Consider the following 16454-nt stretch of genomic DNA (forward strand, 5'->3'; position numbering starts at 1 on the left):
AAGTAATGCACCTTCTATCTGGCAAACATAACTGTAACCCTTCTATTAATTACAATAAAAAGAAAAAAATGAAAACCTTTTCAATCCTCAATTGAAATCCCTCATGATGATCAAATTTACCCTAAAATTATTATATTTCTAATAGATAATATATTGATTAGAATTTCCATTGGTTTATAACTATTAAATTATTTTTATTTCTAATTTTTAAAAAATGTGTACAGCCAAGGAAACAACGCAAAATACAAAAAGAATATAGAAGAAAATATTTGCAAAGGGCATTTGAAAAGGTGTTAATATCCAGAATGCATAGAAACTTAATTCAATATCAAATGAACAAAAATAGGATTATAAACTGGACCAAATACTGTTAAAATTGTTTTCAGACAATGTTTTGCTATTTAATCCAGGCTGACCTTGAATTTGTGAATGAGGGGATTGTAGGGTTGTGCTACCACAACCACCTAGTAGACATTAGAAGGTATTTTTCAGAAGATGACATGCAAATGGCCAATATGAAAAAAAAATTCTTAGAATTGGGCCAGAATTTTGGACTAGTGATACAGCGCTTGCCTAGCATCCACAAAGAACCGGGTTTGATTCCTCGGTACCACGTACATAGAAAAACACTGAACGTGGTGCTGTGGCTCACAGTGATAGAGCTCTAGCCTTGAGAAAGCCCAAGGACAGTGCTCAGGTCCTCAATTCAAGCCTAGGACTGGCAAAAAAAATTCTTAGCATCATTAGTTACTAGGAAAATGTAACCCCAAATCCCAATAATATAACTTCTCCAACCTATTGGTGGCAATATACATTGGTTTAGCCAGTATTAAAATCAAATGAAAGTTACGCTAAAAATAGAGTTTCTATATTACACAGTCCACTACTCGTTAAATAAAAATAAAAAGGAATATTTAAACTTGTTTTGTGCTAGTCTTGCAGAATGAACTCAAAGCCTATCTTCTGTCCCTAAACTTTTAGCCTTTAGGCTAGCACTCTACCATTTGAGGCACAGTTCCACTTCTGGATTTTTGGTAGTTAGTTGGAGATGAGTGTCTCACGGAATTTTCTGCCTAGGCTATCATTGAACCACAATCCTAAGATCTAAGCCTCCTGAATACCAGTTACTATAGTCATGAGCCTCTGCTGCCCTGTCTATAGGGACTACTTTTGAACTGACTTCTCACAACTGTGCATGATGCAACACTTTTCACAATATCTAAGATATGGAATCAATGTTAGTTTCTGTATTTAAAATTCAGTATCTATTTTATTCATCCCTGAACTACTGAACAATGTCCTGTTTTAAGAGCACACATATCACAAACTGTATATAAGTGCAATGAAAATATATGATTTTAACAAAGATACGAGTTTAATATTATAATATCTGAAAAAGATAACGAACTTGGGTCTAAGGAACTGTATTGGTTAGGACAAATAGAAGAGGCTGATTTTCAAAATACTGTTACCATGGTATTAAACGGTCATTTTGTCAGCTATTATATTTAAAATTAGGACCAATGATTTTTCTGGGAGTTTTAACTTGCCTGGAATAATCACATCAGGTGAAAAATGCACATCACATTTTATTGTTCTACTTAACTTATTTATTCAACTTTCAATTCTGGTGTGGACTGCCAGATTCTCAAGATAATATCTGTAACTCAACTGAGAATCTGATTTGCACAAATCTTTATTGTGACAGCTTCCACTGGTATTTCTGTGACCCAATGAAGTGGAAACAAAGATGAACCATTTCACGATTTTGAAAAGTAGTTCCAATGATTAAATAACTGACTGTTCTAAAAGGATTCATGTGTTATAGTATTAGAGGCTCACAGAAGTGAATACAAATGCTGTAATTGTTCAAGTCATTTAACATCCTTCTATGGATTCTGAATAGAAAACATTAAGTGACTAGAAGAAAAAGAGGCACTGAATTCTATTGTTTTTCTTTAGTACGAAACTGTAAAACACAAAATTCATGGTAAAATATCTTCATGTAACTAGGAAAAAAAACAGGAAAAATGTATTATTTCAGTTACAAAGTTGATGAACATGTATCTGATGTGTTCTGAGCCAAGATCATGTCTGCACAATAAAAATGGACATTGTAAGCAAGAAAAATCGAAATAGATTATGATTATTGTTAAGTCAATGCATTTTTAAGAAATGGAAAACATATTGTCTATAACCATTTTGTACAGTAATATAATTTTCAATATTTTCAGAATTTCAAAATGTTTCTTGGGATATGAATTCTTCAATAATGCATACATGTGTGCACATGCACCCCAAAGTGTGATTCTCACTAATAACTACTTCCAAACACCCAAGACTAAGAAGGTTTTCATTTTTATAGAAGACATAAAATATAGTTTTGTGCATAAAAATCATTTTTAATAGCTCTTCCAAATGTGTATCTGCACAAGGGAAATGAGAACAAGTAATACAAATGTAAACCTTCTTCTGCGATAGAATAAAGTGTAATGGATTCTTACTTGATATTATGTATTTTCGAAGGAGCTAGTCTATCTTGTTTAACAGAAAACAACTGCCACCAAAAAAAATCCACAAGATTGTATTGTGAATCTGATCAATTAGAGAAAAGCTAGGAGGAAGGGGCCAGGGGTTTATGTTTGCAGTAGAGACTGTATCTAGCACATATGAGGCTTCTGATACAATTCATAATACAAATGGAGGAGAAGGACAGCAAAGATGGAGGAAAGACAAATCAAGTTTTTCAGTTAAGTTAAGCTAAGGACAAACAAGTGACAAATCTAAACACTATATGCCCAAAATTTATTTTTTTATTTATGTTTTGTTTTTTCATATATTTATGGTTGTAATCAATAGAAGGGTTACATTATATTCGCCAGATAGAAGGTGCATTAATTCACATACATTGATACCCTTTCTCATGTCTTGGTCCCCATTTCCCTTTCCCCAACCACACCACTCATCTTGTTTTCTCCCCTTCCCTATACAATCTCAAATAACCAAACACAAATATATCCAATATATCAGGTAACAAAGTGAGATACTGTAACAATATGAGATAACCAAGGGGCAGCAAAAGAGATGAGAGATAACATAGTACATTAAGGACAACAATCATTCATTATATGGCTTTTGTTTCTATATCCTGGAGGTCCTTATATTTAGTGTCATACTATATGGCCTTATGTATCTAGGTTTTGCTCTATTGCAAATGTCTGGTATGAGAGCCCAAGGTTTCTAGTGATTATGACAAATGAGGGAAACCATTGAGCCTAAGTTCCTTTGAGTCTGGCTTACTTCACTTAATACGATTTTTTCTAAGTCTTTCCATTTCCTAAGAAATGGGGTGATGTCATTCTTTCTGACAGCAGCATAGAATTCCATTGTGTACAAATACCACATCTTGTTGATCCACTCATCAACTGAGAGACATCTAGGTTGGTTTCATATTTTGCTATGGTAAACAGTGCTGTGATGAACATCATTGTGCTAGTGGATTTAGTATGTCCTTGTTTCTGGACAATTGGGTAAATGCCTACTAGTGGAATTGCTGGGTCATACGGGAGCTCTATGTTTAGTCTTTTGAGGAATTACCATACTGCTTTCCATAGTGTTTGAACAAGTTTGCACTCCCACCAACAGTATAGTAATGATCCCTCCTGGCCACATCCCCTCCAGCACCTGTTGTTACTAGTTTTCTTAATCCTGGCCATTCTAACTGGAGTGAGGTGGAATCTTAGAGTGGTTTTGATTTGCATTTCTTTTATGACCAGAGATGTTGATCATTACAGTATTTTTCCTGGTTATCTGATATATTGTGTATATGTGTATTTGGTTATTTGAAGTCGGATAGGGAAGAGGGGAAAACAAGATTAGGGGCAGGGGTGGGGGGAGGGAAATGGGGACCTATACATGAGAAAGGGTATCAATGTTTGTGAAGTAATGCAGCTTCTATCTGGTGAATATAATGTAACCCTTCTATCAATTACAATTACAATAAAATATATATGGAAAAAAGTAAAATAAAAAAGAATGCTGCAAATGTTATCTAAATATAATAAGAAAAGGCAAAGAAATTCATAACTATTCCTGAAATTGGTCTATTATGATTTTAATATTAAGTACAAAATTTCTAATTAGTATTTCAGTTCACCACTCCCACATGATTCAACTACACAGCAATTGATTACCTTGCATCCTATTTAAGTATCTACAACATATGAAAGTTAAAATACTTTAATTTTAGTAATGTTTGTCTTATGTTATCTTATATTAATTACTATAGAACCATCTTTGAAGAGGAAAATATTGCTCTTTTGTTGCAAGTACATTATAGTGGACCCTTGTATTAGTTTGCTACTGCATCTGTAGCAAAATTTCAATGAAATGGGTAGCATAGGACAATATGCATTTGGTCTCTTTAATTCCATATCAGAAGTCCAAAACCAGCTTTACCGAACTAAAATCAAGTGTCCATATGCTGCTTCTACTGCTAGAGACCTTGGAAAAGGAGCAATTTCATTTTTTCTTGCTGTTGAGCTGTGCTTTTACCTTCTCTTCCATTTACAGCAGAGCATGCTTCAATTGTCAAATTGCCTTCCACATCAGTACTCAAATTTCTCCCTTTCCCCCTTATAATGGAGCTTTTGGATTCCATTTAAGGATCAACTGTCCAGACCAGGAAAATATGGCCCATTCAGAATCCTTAAATTACTTGTATAAAACCAACCCTTTTTGGTCTGTGAAGAAACAACCATAGGTCCCAGGGATTAGGAACTGAATGTTGTCTATTTGAACTTTTTCCCAAACATATTGCTACCAATGTTATAAAATATTACAGATAAAACTATTATAGAACTGTATTTTATTTTTCCACAATTAATACTATGTTTTAGTTCTTAATCACTGTTTTGGTTTACAAAATGATCAATTGAATAATATTTCAATAACTTCTCTGAAATCCTATTGAATAGATAAAATGCCATCTATTATGTTGTTGAGGGGAATTTGTGAAAGTAGTCATGGTTAAAAAAAAACTTTCCAGGGCTGTGAGTTTGGCCTACTGGTAAGAGTTTTGTCTAACATGCATAAAGACCTGGGTTCAATTCCTGGGAACCACATACATAGAAAGAAAAGCTGGAAGTGGTGCAATGGCTCAAGTGCTAGAGCTCTAAACTTGAGAAAAAAGCCCAAGGCCAGTGCTCAGGCCCTGGGTTCAAGCCCCAGGACTGGCAAAAATAAAACAACAACAAAAAAACTAAAAAGTACTTTTCCCTTTAGATTTGGTGCTTACATTTTTCTGTCCTAATAATCTAATATGCAAGTAGAGCTACATAACTAATCCAGAATTTTAAAAGATTGTCTTGGCTTCCAGGAAGTACAAGCTAAATTTAGTATATAATTACAGGAACTATTCTTAGCTATTTTTGTATAATTATATGTTCTTCACCCATATCCCAATAAACATTTCTTCTGCTCCTTACTATGAAGTTTTGATCATTTGTCTTCATTTTAACAAAACATTATGGGTCTTTTATTAATATATATCTCAAAAACTTTTTGGAAGCAGATATGAAATAAAGCAAACAAACAAATGAAGTTTTGTTATATATAACCAATGAATAATAGTCCATCTATATCATTTTGAGTGCCAAAGGCAAAAGTCAAGCTATGAATATATTTCATTAAAACAAAAACAATTTATTTGTTTTTGTAGATTATATGGCTTACTGAAATAGAAAGGTAGAGAGGTAAATGGGGACAAAAATATGAGAAAGGGTATCAATGTTTGTGAAGTAGTACACCTTCTATCTGGAAAATTATGTAGCCCTTCTATTAATTACAATAAAAATATTTAAAAAAGAAAGGCAGAACTTTAGATGCTAAATAAATGATAATAGCATTTGGCTTCTTTTTATTTTATTAAATATCTTCCAATTATAATAATTCATTACTTATATCAATGATACTAGTATAAATATGCAAATATGTGAGCTGAGAATTTTGTTAATCCTCTTTGAATTAAGAAATAGAAACACAGTTTTGAAAACATTAAATCTATTGTGAAAAGTTTTCTACATAATAAGTGTTTTATTTTTGATGTCTTTTGTAAAAATTTCCCTATTCCATTTAAATTATTAGAATTTAACACAATATCTGATGCACACAATACATGGGCCACGCCTGGATTTAATTGATTCTCACATCTATGCCTCCCCAAGAGGCTAAGACTATAACAGATTCCCCAGTATACCCAATTTTATTATCAGCCCCCAGGAAGTTGATTTATTGCAATAGGAAATGTCTTATTTCAAGAGTTAAACCCATGATAATAGTTGACTTGTATTGGCCAGGCCATATCAATGTCTTAATCTAGTTGTGCAATTTATGACATTGTCATTTTAAAGATTGAAGACTAGTGATTTTTTCTGCTGTCACACTATTTGAATTGATTTCACATTTCATCATGATCAAATTGGGCTTCTTCAGTTTTTCCAGGAATAACATAAGTGAATACAAGTTCATTTGTGGTGCATTGCAAGCAGTACGTGATGAATTTTGTTTGTGATAATTTGATAATTTTGTGAAGTTGTAAATATCAGGGTTTTTCCATTTGTAATAATTGTCTTTATTTTTTGTTTATTTATTTATTTTTTGTAATGTAGCTAGAACCAAGGACGTTGTGCTTGATAGGCAAGCGCTTTGCCATGTCTACTATAGTTTAACTGTGTACAATTGGCCCTCTCTATCTGCATAATATACAACCTCAACTTCCAGTTGAAAAATATTCTTTAAACTTCATCTGAACATGTACAAATATTTTTATAACATTTGTATTTGTTTTTAATTTGTAATTAATACAGAGATGATTTAAACACACAAGAGGGTGTGCACAGGTATATATGAATAAGCTACCATCTTTACATAAGGGATTAGAAGGTTCAAAAACTATGCTATTTATAGATCTTGAAACTAATTCTTCAGCAGTGAATACTAGGGGTATAATGTTTTAGATATCAATTCATTATTCATTAACATGTAAGTGAAATTGTTGGTTATATGTAATAATGAGAGCAGTTTTTACCTTAGTAAAGATTTTCAGATGAAGTGCATTGTACTCAATGAAACTAAGTTGCATCCTCTCAGGTAAAGTTTTTCCAACAGTGACCTCACACTCATAAAAGACATGTGTTTTGTCCTGAAAACAAATATATGTAAAAATATCCACAACAGCTGATTACTGTACTTATTGAAATATTTAGTATCTGTTGCTATACTTGTTATTTTCAATATAATTTTATGTAGTATATTCATATTCCTCAATACCACATACACAGAAAAAGCCAGAAGTGGTGCTGTGGCTCAAGAATTAGAGCCCTAGCCTTGAGAAAGCTTAAGGCCAACACCCAACCCCTGGGTTCAAACCCCAAGACGGGGAACAGAAAGAAAAATTAAGGTTACATTACTGCTTACTAGGTAAAACTAATATAGTGCACGGATAAACCTATGTACATAAACATTTACATACTATTCATAAGTCTTATATAAGTACATGGACATAGATGTATATATGTACACATATATTTAAATCAGACAATTATGCAAGTATGAATTGCATGATTAGATATTATATATTTTTATATGTATATATTATGATGTTTTTAGTCCTTGATCTTTAAGAATAAGGTCTATAAGTAATAGCTTTAATATGAATTTTCAAGTACAAGTACTTTTTCAAATGGATAAAAGGAAGTTTTTGTATTAATGCTGTCTATTTTTGGATAGAATAGTAGCTTTTTGTTTATTTGCTTTATTTTTTACATATGGTTCTATCGAATTATAATTTACTATATTACTTTATACCAAGGTTTGTTTAAATTCACAATAATAATTATCCATGTATGATTATTTATATCATAAGTGCAACTGTTCTGTATTTCTTATCCATCGAATCCATCAACTTAGGTCAAGTCAGTGTGATTTATATAATTTCCATTGGCTGCCCCTCCTTCCAAGCAGAAGTTTAATTGCCAGATAAGTGAGCTAAACATTCATTTAAGATATATCTGCTCTGTGTAGTATAGTGTACTGATCAGGTATTTGTAGAAATATAGAACAATCACTTTTTTACTCTGAATATGTTTATTGAGATCCAAAGTCTAGAATGCATAAATGCAGGGACTATGTGATAGCTGTGTGTTGGCATATGGCTGTAGTTCCATTCCTCATGCCCATCTTCCTTAGTATATCAGTACTCCTATGAAAAAAATAATAGCTTTATAAGGAAAAACTATTTCTATTTCTGAGAAAACATTAAGTAGACGTGACAAACCATTGTAGGAGAACATATTTGTAATAGTCCTGACTAGTGAACATAGAATGGCATGGATTTTATTGGTACATAATAATATTTCTTCTACATTTATTATAGTAGCAATCTATGTGCTTTATTAAAACTGTCAAGTTTTTTTTTTGGTAGATCTTGGGGCATGAACTCTGGGATTGGGCACTGTCCTTGAGTCCTTCAGCTAAAGGGTAGCCTCTCCACCACGTGAATCATAGCATCACACAGTAGTTACTTAGAGATAAGACTCTCAAGGACTTTCGTGCCTGGGCTAGCTTTGAACCATGATCCTCAGATCTCAACCTCCTGAGTAGCTAGGTTTACAGGCATGAGCCACCACTGCCCTGCTTAAAACTATCAAGTTTTATAACACATATCTGGAATACATTCATAATCAGAGGTATAAAGAATTTTTACTTTAATTCTATCAATATTTTTTGACTTATTTTTTAAATTAACCATAATTTAGGTTTCAACCAATACTTGAATACATTTCTACATTTCATTCTTACCCCAAAAATTGTAAAATTTGCCTTGACTTAGTTTCCTTACTTTTGTAAAACTATAAAATTATTTGTAAGGACCTATCTTGACCTAGCGTCCTATAGTCATAAAAATGTTTTCTTGGTAGTTATTTGCTATGTTATCATCCAAGATCCTTTTCTTTGGTGAAATGACATTTAGATGTCATCTTATTTTTGGGAAACATGGCAACTCAGCATAGTTGTACCTTAACAGGACTGTTTCAGAAAAAGTAAATGCCAAATTATTCTAAATTATTCAGTGTAGATTGACAATATTTTTAATTCCTCAATATGTTAAGATTTTACATATTTTTGTGCCAAGAAACAATTTTGCAATAAAACAAACACCAGATTTTCTAGAAGGTATTGGCATCCTACAAATACCAATTTATTAGACATAACATTTTCATGCCTTTCATGTGAGTTATAACTCCTGTGAATGAAAGAACTGTGCTAGTTAATGTCTTGGAAGTTCACAGGAAATATTTAGTATAAGCAACTGTCAATGCTTCAAAAGTAGAGATAATGTCTTTTCTGTAGTCCTAATAGTTAGTTGAAGCTTTGTACATAACAGGAGATCAATAAGAACATTGACAGACGGGGGTGGGGAGGAGGGTAAGTCATTCATTTTCAGACTTGTATCATTTAGTTAGCAGGATTTTCTTCTGCAGTTGTTCATCTAGTTAGATTTGTGAACCAAACATTGAAAATTTATGATTTATATTATTTTAAAGCTGTGATGAATACTAGAACATTTTGAGGGGGAAATAACTTCTCAACCATTTTTTATTAAGAATTTGGATATGTAATTATTGTCTGACATCAGCAGGGCATAGACAACTGCCTATGGTATCCATATTTTATGTCAACTCCCATTACTTGTATGTTCTAAGTGCTGCCTAGAGGATATTTTCCTTATTAGAGCACTACTATAATGATATTTATTCATATATTATAAGATTTCTGACTGCCTAAATATGGCTTCTCTAATATTCACTATTGGAGCCATTTGACTTTTCATAAGTGAATAAACATTAAAAAGAGGGTCTGGGAGTTTGGCCTAGTGGTAAGAGTGCTTGCCTAGCATACACAAAGTCCCAGGTTCGATTCCTTTGTAACATAGGCATAGAAAAAAGCCATAAGTGGTGATGTGGCTCAAGTGGTAGGGCTCAAGCCTTGCGAATAAAAGGCCAAGGACAGTGCTGAGACCCTGAGTTTATGCCCCAGGACTGGAAAAAAAGTATATAGAAGGTTCTGGTGGAGTTGCTCAAGTACTATAAGACCCTGGGTTTAACCCCCAATACAACCAAGAAAAGTAACACCAGAGAAAACAGAGCGATGGGATTAATGAGCTGTAACAAAAGGAGTACACTTGAGTACACTTGCTGAAATTACACTATATACATGTAAAGAATAAACACTAGGAAAAGCTTTTGTATATTAGTATGCTAATAAAAAAGAAAACGTGTATTGAAATTTTAAGCAAAGGATGATGCGAAAAGCTTAATTTCTTTTTATATATTCATGACATATAATCTAAAATTTGATTATGGAAGAATTTTATAGCAGAGTGGATAACCATTTGGAAACACTTGTGTATTATTTCTAAAATAGCTATGTAATATGTACTTTGGGGTTGTAGATATACAGTTTCTGTGTAACTCTTCAACTCTGCAATTGTAGTACATAGAAAATAGACAATGTTAAATGCTTATGATTCAGTAAAACTTTATTTACGAAAACAGTCACAGGCCATAATTTCTTGCCATTGCCCTAAATCTTGTTGACCTGCTCCAATTTTCAGAATTTGGAATTTTCATAAAAACATGTTTCTTCCTATAACTTGTAAAATCAGTCTTATTTTAAGAAAATAAATTCATCTAAAAATAATCTAAATGTATTTTATTTTATTTGAATGAAAAATAGTGATATTTTATTATATTTAATACTATGACATACTGAATTAATACTATGACATACTGAACTACTACACCACATAGTAGCTGTAATTAAAAATACTTTGGCAATCTTTTTGGTTATTTTTCCTAGAATGTTCTGAATGTTCTGATCTACTGAACATTCTTGTCATACAATTGTATATTTTGGTAAGCATCATATCTTTGTGGCACTAGGAACAATGTTCTTGCCCATGGGGTTCTTTTAAAATTCTTTTATTGAAAATGTATTTCTCCAAGAGATCACATTCTCTTTGGAAGTTATTCTAGCTTCTTCATGAAAAATATCCTCTAAAATCAATACCACTGAAAGTTAATCAGACAGAATGATTATAGGATGCCTTGCTTGTCACTGTAAGACAAAGATAGTTGTCTTTGTGATTCTCAGATCTCATTTGAAAGGACAGAGCAGCAGCTTTTTAAGGCCATGCCATTCTTAATTTGTGAAATGACCCTTTGCAAGATAGCACTCATCTGTTATAGCCCTATTCTAAAGGAGGCAGTCAATATTATGGTGAAATTCCAAAGAATTTCACCAGCTTGTTCCCATTTTAATTTATAAGTCAAAGATTTTTCTAAATGGCATAATGAAAAAAATCATTTTATATCCCATCTTATGATATAATTGTACAGAAAAAAATAGATTTAAAATACAAATACTAGAGTCATGCAGCTGCTTCCCACCTGTTAAATTTCTGCTTCTTCCATTGTATCCATTATTTTCCCATCACTATTCAGAAATTATTCATATGGAGATAAAACTACCCTCTAACCAAGTCTTCAATACCTGCCATTTTTAATTGGTGATAATAGATGATTGAAAGGATGTCAATGCTAATGGCAGGAAAATGTCACCAGGTTTGTACTTTCTAAACTCCTTTGCTGAGCATACTCATGCCCCTGGGAAATTTTTTTCCCTTTCACCTCCTTCTTTTAACAATTTATGATAGCAGAAGCAACAATGTTTTCCAAGGTTACCATACCCTATTTACTGAATAGAAGACAGAGGTTGACTCGGGATGCAAACTGACCTACAATGCATTCTTAGAACTTTATAGTTGGGAATGAAAAATGTTCACTAATGAAAACTTTCATCTCTTAAAATGGAAATAATACAAACTCACAAGTTGTTGGCAGGAGCTATTTTCTGATATGTGGCTTCAAAAATAGAAAAACCATTCTACAGAGAGACAGAAGAATGAAATAAATACACACTAAGAGACAGAATTGAGATACAAAAAGAAATTGTAGATTTCTCTGCCAAGTTTGGTGATTAACCTCACCACTGAAGGCTTTGATTAACGATATACTCTTTTATATATTGACTTAAGTTCTACTTTACAACATCTAATTCAAATGAATTTCTGTGACCTAAAGCCAAAAGAATTGATTTTGAAGTCTGTCTCACTATCTGTCTCACTATCTCACTATCTATCTACCTATCATCTATCTATCATCTATCTATCTATCTATCTATTTTGGGGAACCTGGGCCTTGAACTCTGGGCCTGGGTACTGTCCCTGAGCTCTTCAGTTCAAGGCTAGCCCTCTAGCAATTGAGCCATAGAGCAACTTCTGGTTTTCTCCTGGTTAATTGGAGATAAGAGTCTAAAGGACTTTTGTATCCAGGCTTTGTTCCTCAAAACTTAGCCTCATAAAGTAGCTAGGCTTACAGGCATGAGTAACTGGCACTCAACACAATCTATAGGTTCTGTAGAAGGTAAATATAACAATTTCATAATTCTTCTTACAAATAATGGTTTTAAATTATTGGATGGAGTTAATAATATGATGTTTCCCAGATAAAGAAACCACAAAATAATTTATGTGTGTATTTTGCAGTTATATTAAAGATGATTTTGGAGTGATTTCTATGAGCCACCAAACAGCTTCAGGTAGAAAATAATGAATATATACAAAAGTGGATGTTTATTACAGGATAATGGTACCAAAAATAGTTTATAAATGTGGAATATACTATAAAGGAGAGGTAAGAGCAGGAATCTGGTTAGAGAAAGTAACACATGTGCAGGCCTGTGGCCAACTCAAATAAACATACAGGTGTTGCTCATAAGAAGGACATTTTCAATGAGAGAAGCCATGGAAACTATATTTCTTTGGATTGAGAAGCCATGGAAACTATTTCTTTGCGGCTGGCTTACTTCACTTAGTATTATTTTTTCCCAAGTCTTTCCAATTCCTTACAAATGGGGCAATGTCATACTTTCTGAGGGCAGCATAAAATTCCATTGTATATAAATACCATATCTTCTTGATCCATTCATCTACTGAAGGACATCTGGGTTGCTTCCCTATCTTAGCTATCACAAATAATGCTCCAATAAACATCATTGTCCTAGTGGCTTTAGTATGGACTTGTTTATGAAGATTTGGGTAAATGCCCAGGAGTAGGATTGCTGGGTTATAAGGGAGCTCTATGTTTATTTTTTTGAGGAACCGCCATACTGCTTTCTAGAGTGGTTGAACAAGTTTACACTCCCACTAACAGTGTACTAGTGTTCCCTTCTGGCCCCATCCCTGCCAGCATCTTTGTTATTAGATTTCTTGATAATGGCCATTCTAACTGGAATGAGATGGAATCTCAAAGTTGTTTTGATTTGCATTTCTTTTTTTATATATTTTTATTGTAATTAATAGAAGGGTTACATGATATTTGCCAGATAGATGGTACATTAATTCCTATACATTGATAGCCTTTCACATGTCTTGGTCTCCATTTCCCTCCCCCCACCCACACTCCTCATCTTGTTTTCTCCTGTTCCCTATCCAATTCTCCTAGTAGAGGATCACAATTGCTCAAAAGCTATGTACATACGGCCATAAAGGATGAGGCTAGGTGTAATGAACTCTAGGTTAGGGAAACAACAGGTTTATCTTTGTGATTGTTGTTCTTAATGTACTATGTGAAGTTATTTATTTTCTCTTTTCCCCCCTTATGGTTTATCTCATGTTGTTACAGCAACTGACTCTGTTACTTGGTATATTACATATACATTTATTTCTTTATTTGAAATAGGGAAGGGAAGGGGAAAAACAACATAATTAGGAGGGGATGAAGGGAGGGAAGTGAGAGAAAAACATGAGAAGGGGGTCTCAAGTTTTGGAAGTAATATACTCATTACCTGATGAATGTCACTGTAATCCCTCTATATGATACCCCGATGATAAAATGCAATTAAAAAATTCTTTGTGAAAAAAAGTAGGACATTTTCTTCATGTTTTGTTTTGTTTTTAATTTGAAAGCCATTTGTTAGAGCCCCAAAGCATTATTTCTATTTTCTGAAACCGTGTTTAGCTTTTATATGGGGAGCAAATTTCTCTTTGTGTTTCAGATTTGAATTTAAATCATTGGAAGGAAGGAAGTTGAGACATTTTTCCAAGGACTGAGATTATAGGTGTTCACTACTACCTCTAAATTCAAATTATTTAAAACACTTCCCTTAATGTTTTGCAAGAGAAACAAGTAGTATATAGAATGTTATTTGAGCTGACTGCTGGTAGCTCACGCCTGTAATCCTAGCTACTCAAGAGGCTGAGGGCTGAGGATCATAGGTAAAAAGCCAGCCTGGGCACAATAGCCTGTAAGACTCAATCTCCAATTAACCATCAGAAAGCCAGATGTGAAGCTGTGGTGGCTCAAGTGATAGAGGACTAGCCTTCAGCTGAAGAGCTCAGGGACAGAGCCCAGTCCCAGAGTTCAAACTTACTTGAACTATAACTTTGTCTTAGTAAATTGACTTTTGGCAGTAAAGATAAAAGACCTTTCATTTAGGCATATTTTACCAATGAATCTATAAAGTCCATGTTAATACACATGATGGTAATGATGTCCAGATCTCAACTTTAAAACAATTGGCAGTTCCATTTCAGCTACATAGCGTCTGACACAGTTATGTGATCCCAAATCGATTCAGCATCCATCTGCATCCTGAATTCATAAAGGAAGATATTGTGTTTAGGAAGATGCAGTTAGAGGAGCAGCATGAAGTATTCTTATGGCTAGCACTTCTTTGTTTTTAAGCTACAACCAATAAATATTACTGTAACGTCTCAGGTTTTGACAAATGCTGCCAAGTATATGAGAGAAAAATGATATTTTTGTGACTTCAGAATTCTGAGTGATGTATGAACTATTTAGCTGTGTATACAAAGAACTGTATATTTAGTTTCCATGGTAGTGCTTATCTGTTGTCTGTAGAAGGTACAAAATGATACTTTAACTGCACTGTGACTCATCTCCAGTGGTAAAATTGATAAAGCTTCCTCCTTTTTTGAGTCAGAGTGTTTCCATTGGCAAAGATGTTTTGTTATTTAGGTTATTATTAAGGAAGAAAAACTCAGATTTGCCTTTTGTTATTAATAATTTATAGCTTTGAGCTATAACCTAAAAGTAATCATATATATAGCATATATAGTATATACATATACATATACACATATTGCATAGTTATTTGTAAAGCAGTGTTATCCTAACTTGTGGTCTTTTGATTTAATTCAAGCATTGATGAATGTTTCGGTAGCATTGATGACCCTGGCATTTCTGATGAAGGATTATCAATTATCTGATTCATACTGTGTTCTTGATATTTCTTTTTTGCAGTATATTATCATTGGAAAATGTTTAATACGTGTTAGGTATTTGCATTTAAAAAGTCCTTTGTCTCTATGCTTTTTCTTACTAATGAATCAAAGGGTGAGACATTCTAGGACAAATGGATTGTCTAGGCACTTTTACTAAAAGCAGTAGTTCAGTTTCCCATTATGTGTTCCCTTATGACATTTTCACATTAAGTTTTCCATATTAGTAGGTTTCCAAAACTTTTCATTCATTCATTCATTCATTCATTCACTCATTGGGTATGCTATATAACCAAGACTGCTCTTTTTCCATGTTTGGTGCCAGCACTATGGCTTAAAGTCAGGATCCAAAGTTCTTAATTGGATTTTCTGTTCAAACTGGTACTCTACAAGTTGAGGTTACACTTCCACTTTCAGATGTTTGGTGGCTAATTGGAAATAAGAGTTTCATATACTTTCATGTCTAGAGAGCTCAGCTGCCTAAGCAACTAAGATTAAAATTATGAGCCACTAACCCCCATGTTGGACTAGTCACTTTGTTATTTAGTTTATGCTTTCATTTACATTTCTCACATTGTTTTTACAATCTACTTGTTGTACAAAGGGATTTTATTTTGACATGATCTCTGAGCTTCTTATACTTGATGCTAGCATTCAACCACATGAACCATAAATCCACTTGGAGCTTTTTTTGGCAGTTTAATTGAGAGAGTCTCACAGACTTTCCATACTGGGATGACTTTGAACCATGATCCTCAGATCTCAGCTTCTTGAATAGCCAGAATTATAAGCACAAACCAGTGATTCCTGGCTAGGCTGAAAAATCTTTTGCAATTAAGTTGTACAGTTTCTGAAACCTCCTTTATGATCTAAAGAGGCATACCAAATTTACTAATAGAAAAAGCAAATCATAAATGACCTTTCTGTTTCTATTATCCATATAAATATTAAGATTTTGCCTATCCTGTGAGAAAAATGTAAACAGTAATGTGTGGAACTTACATAAAATTAAGACATTTTAGATAGAAAC

The 16454-nt window shown here is 33.2% G+C and overlaps 1 protein-coding gene across 1 annotated transcript in view; it reads left to right on the forward strand.

Moving 5' to 3' along the window:
* Positions 1 to 16454, forward strand: part of Il1rapl1 (interleukin 1 receptor accessory protein like 1) — a 1176498-nt gene that overhangs the window by 843660 nt on the left and 316384 nt on the right. The gene's annotated exons all lie outside the window — the stretch shown is intronic.

This window comes from Megascapheus bottae, chromosome X, assembly GCF_031878675.1.
Source record: "Megascapheus bottae isolate mThoBot1 chromosome X, mThoBot2.hap1, whole genome shotgun sequence".
Classification (NCBI taxonomy): Eukaryota; Metazoa; Chordata; class Mammalia; order Rodentia; family Geomyidae; genus Megascapheus; species Megascapheus bottae.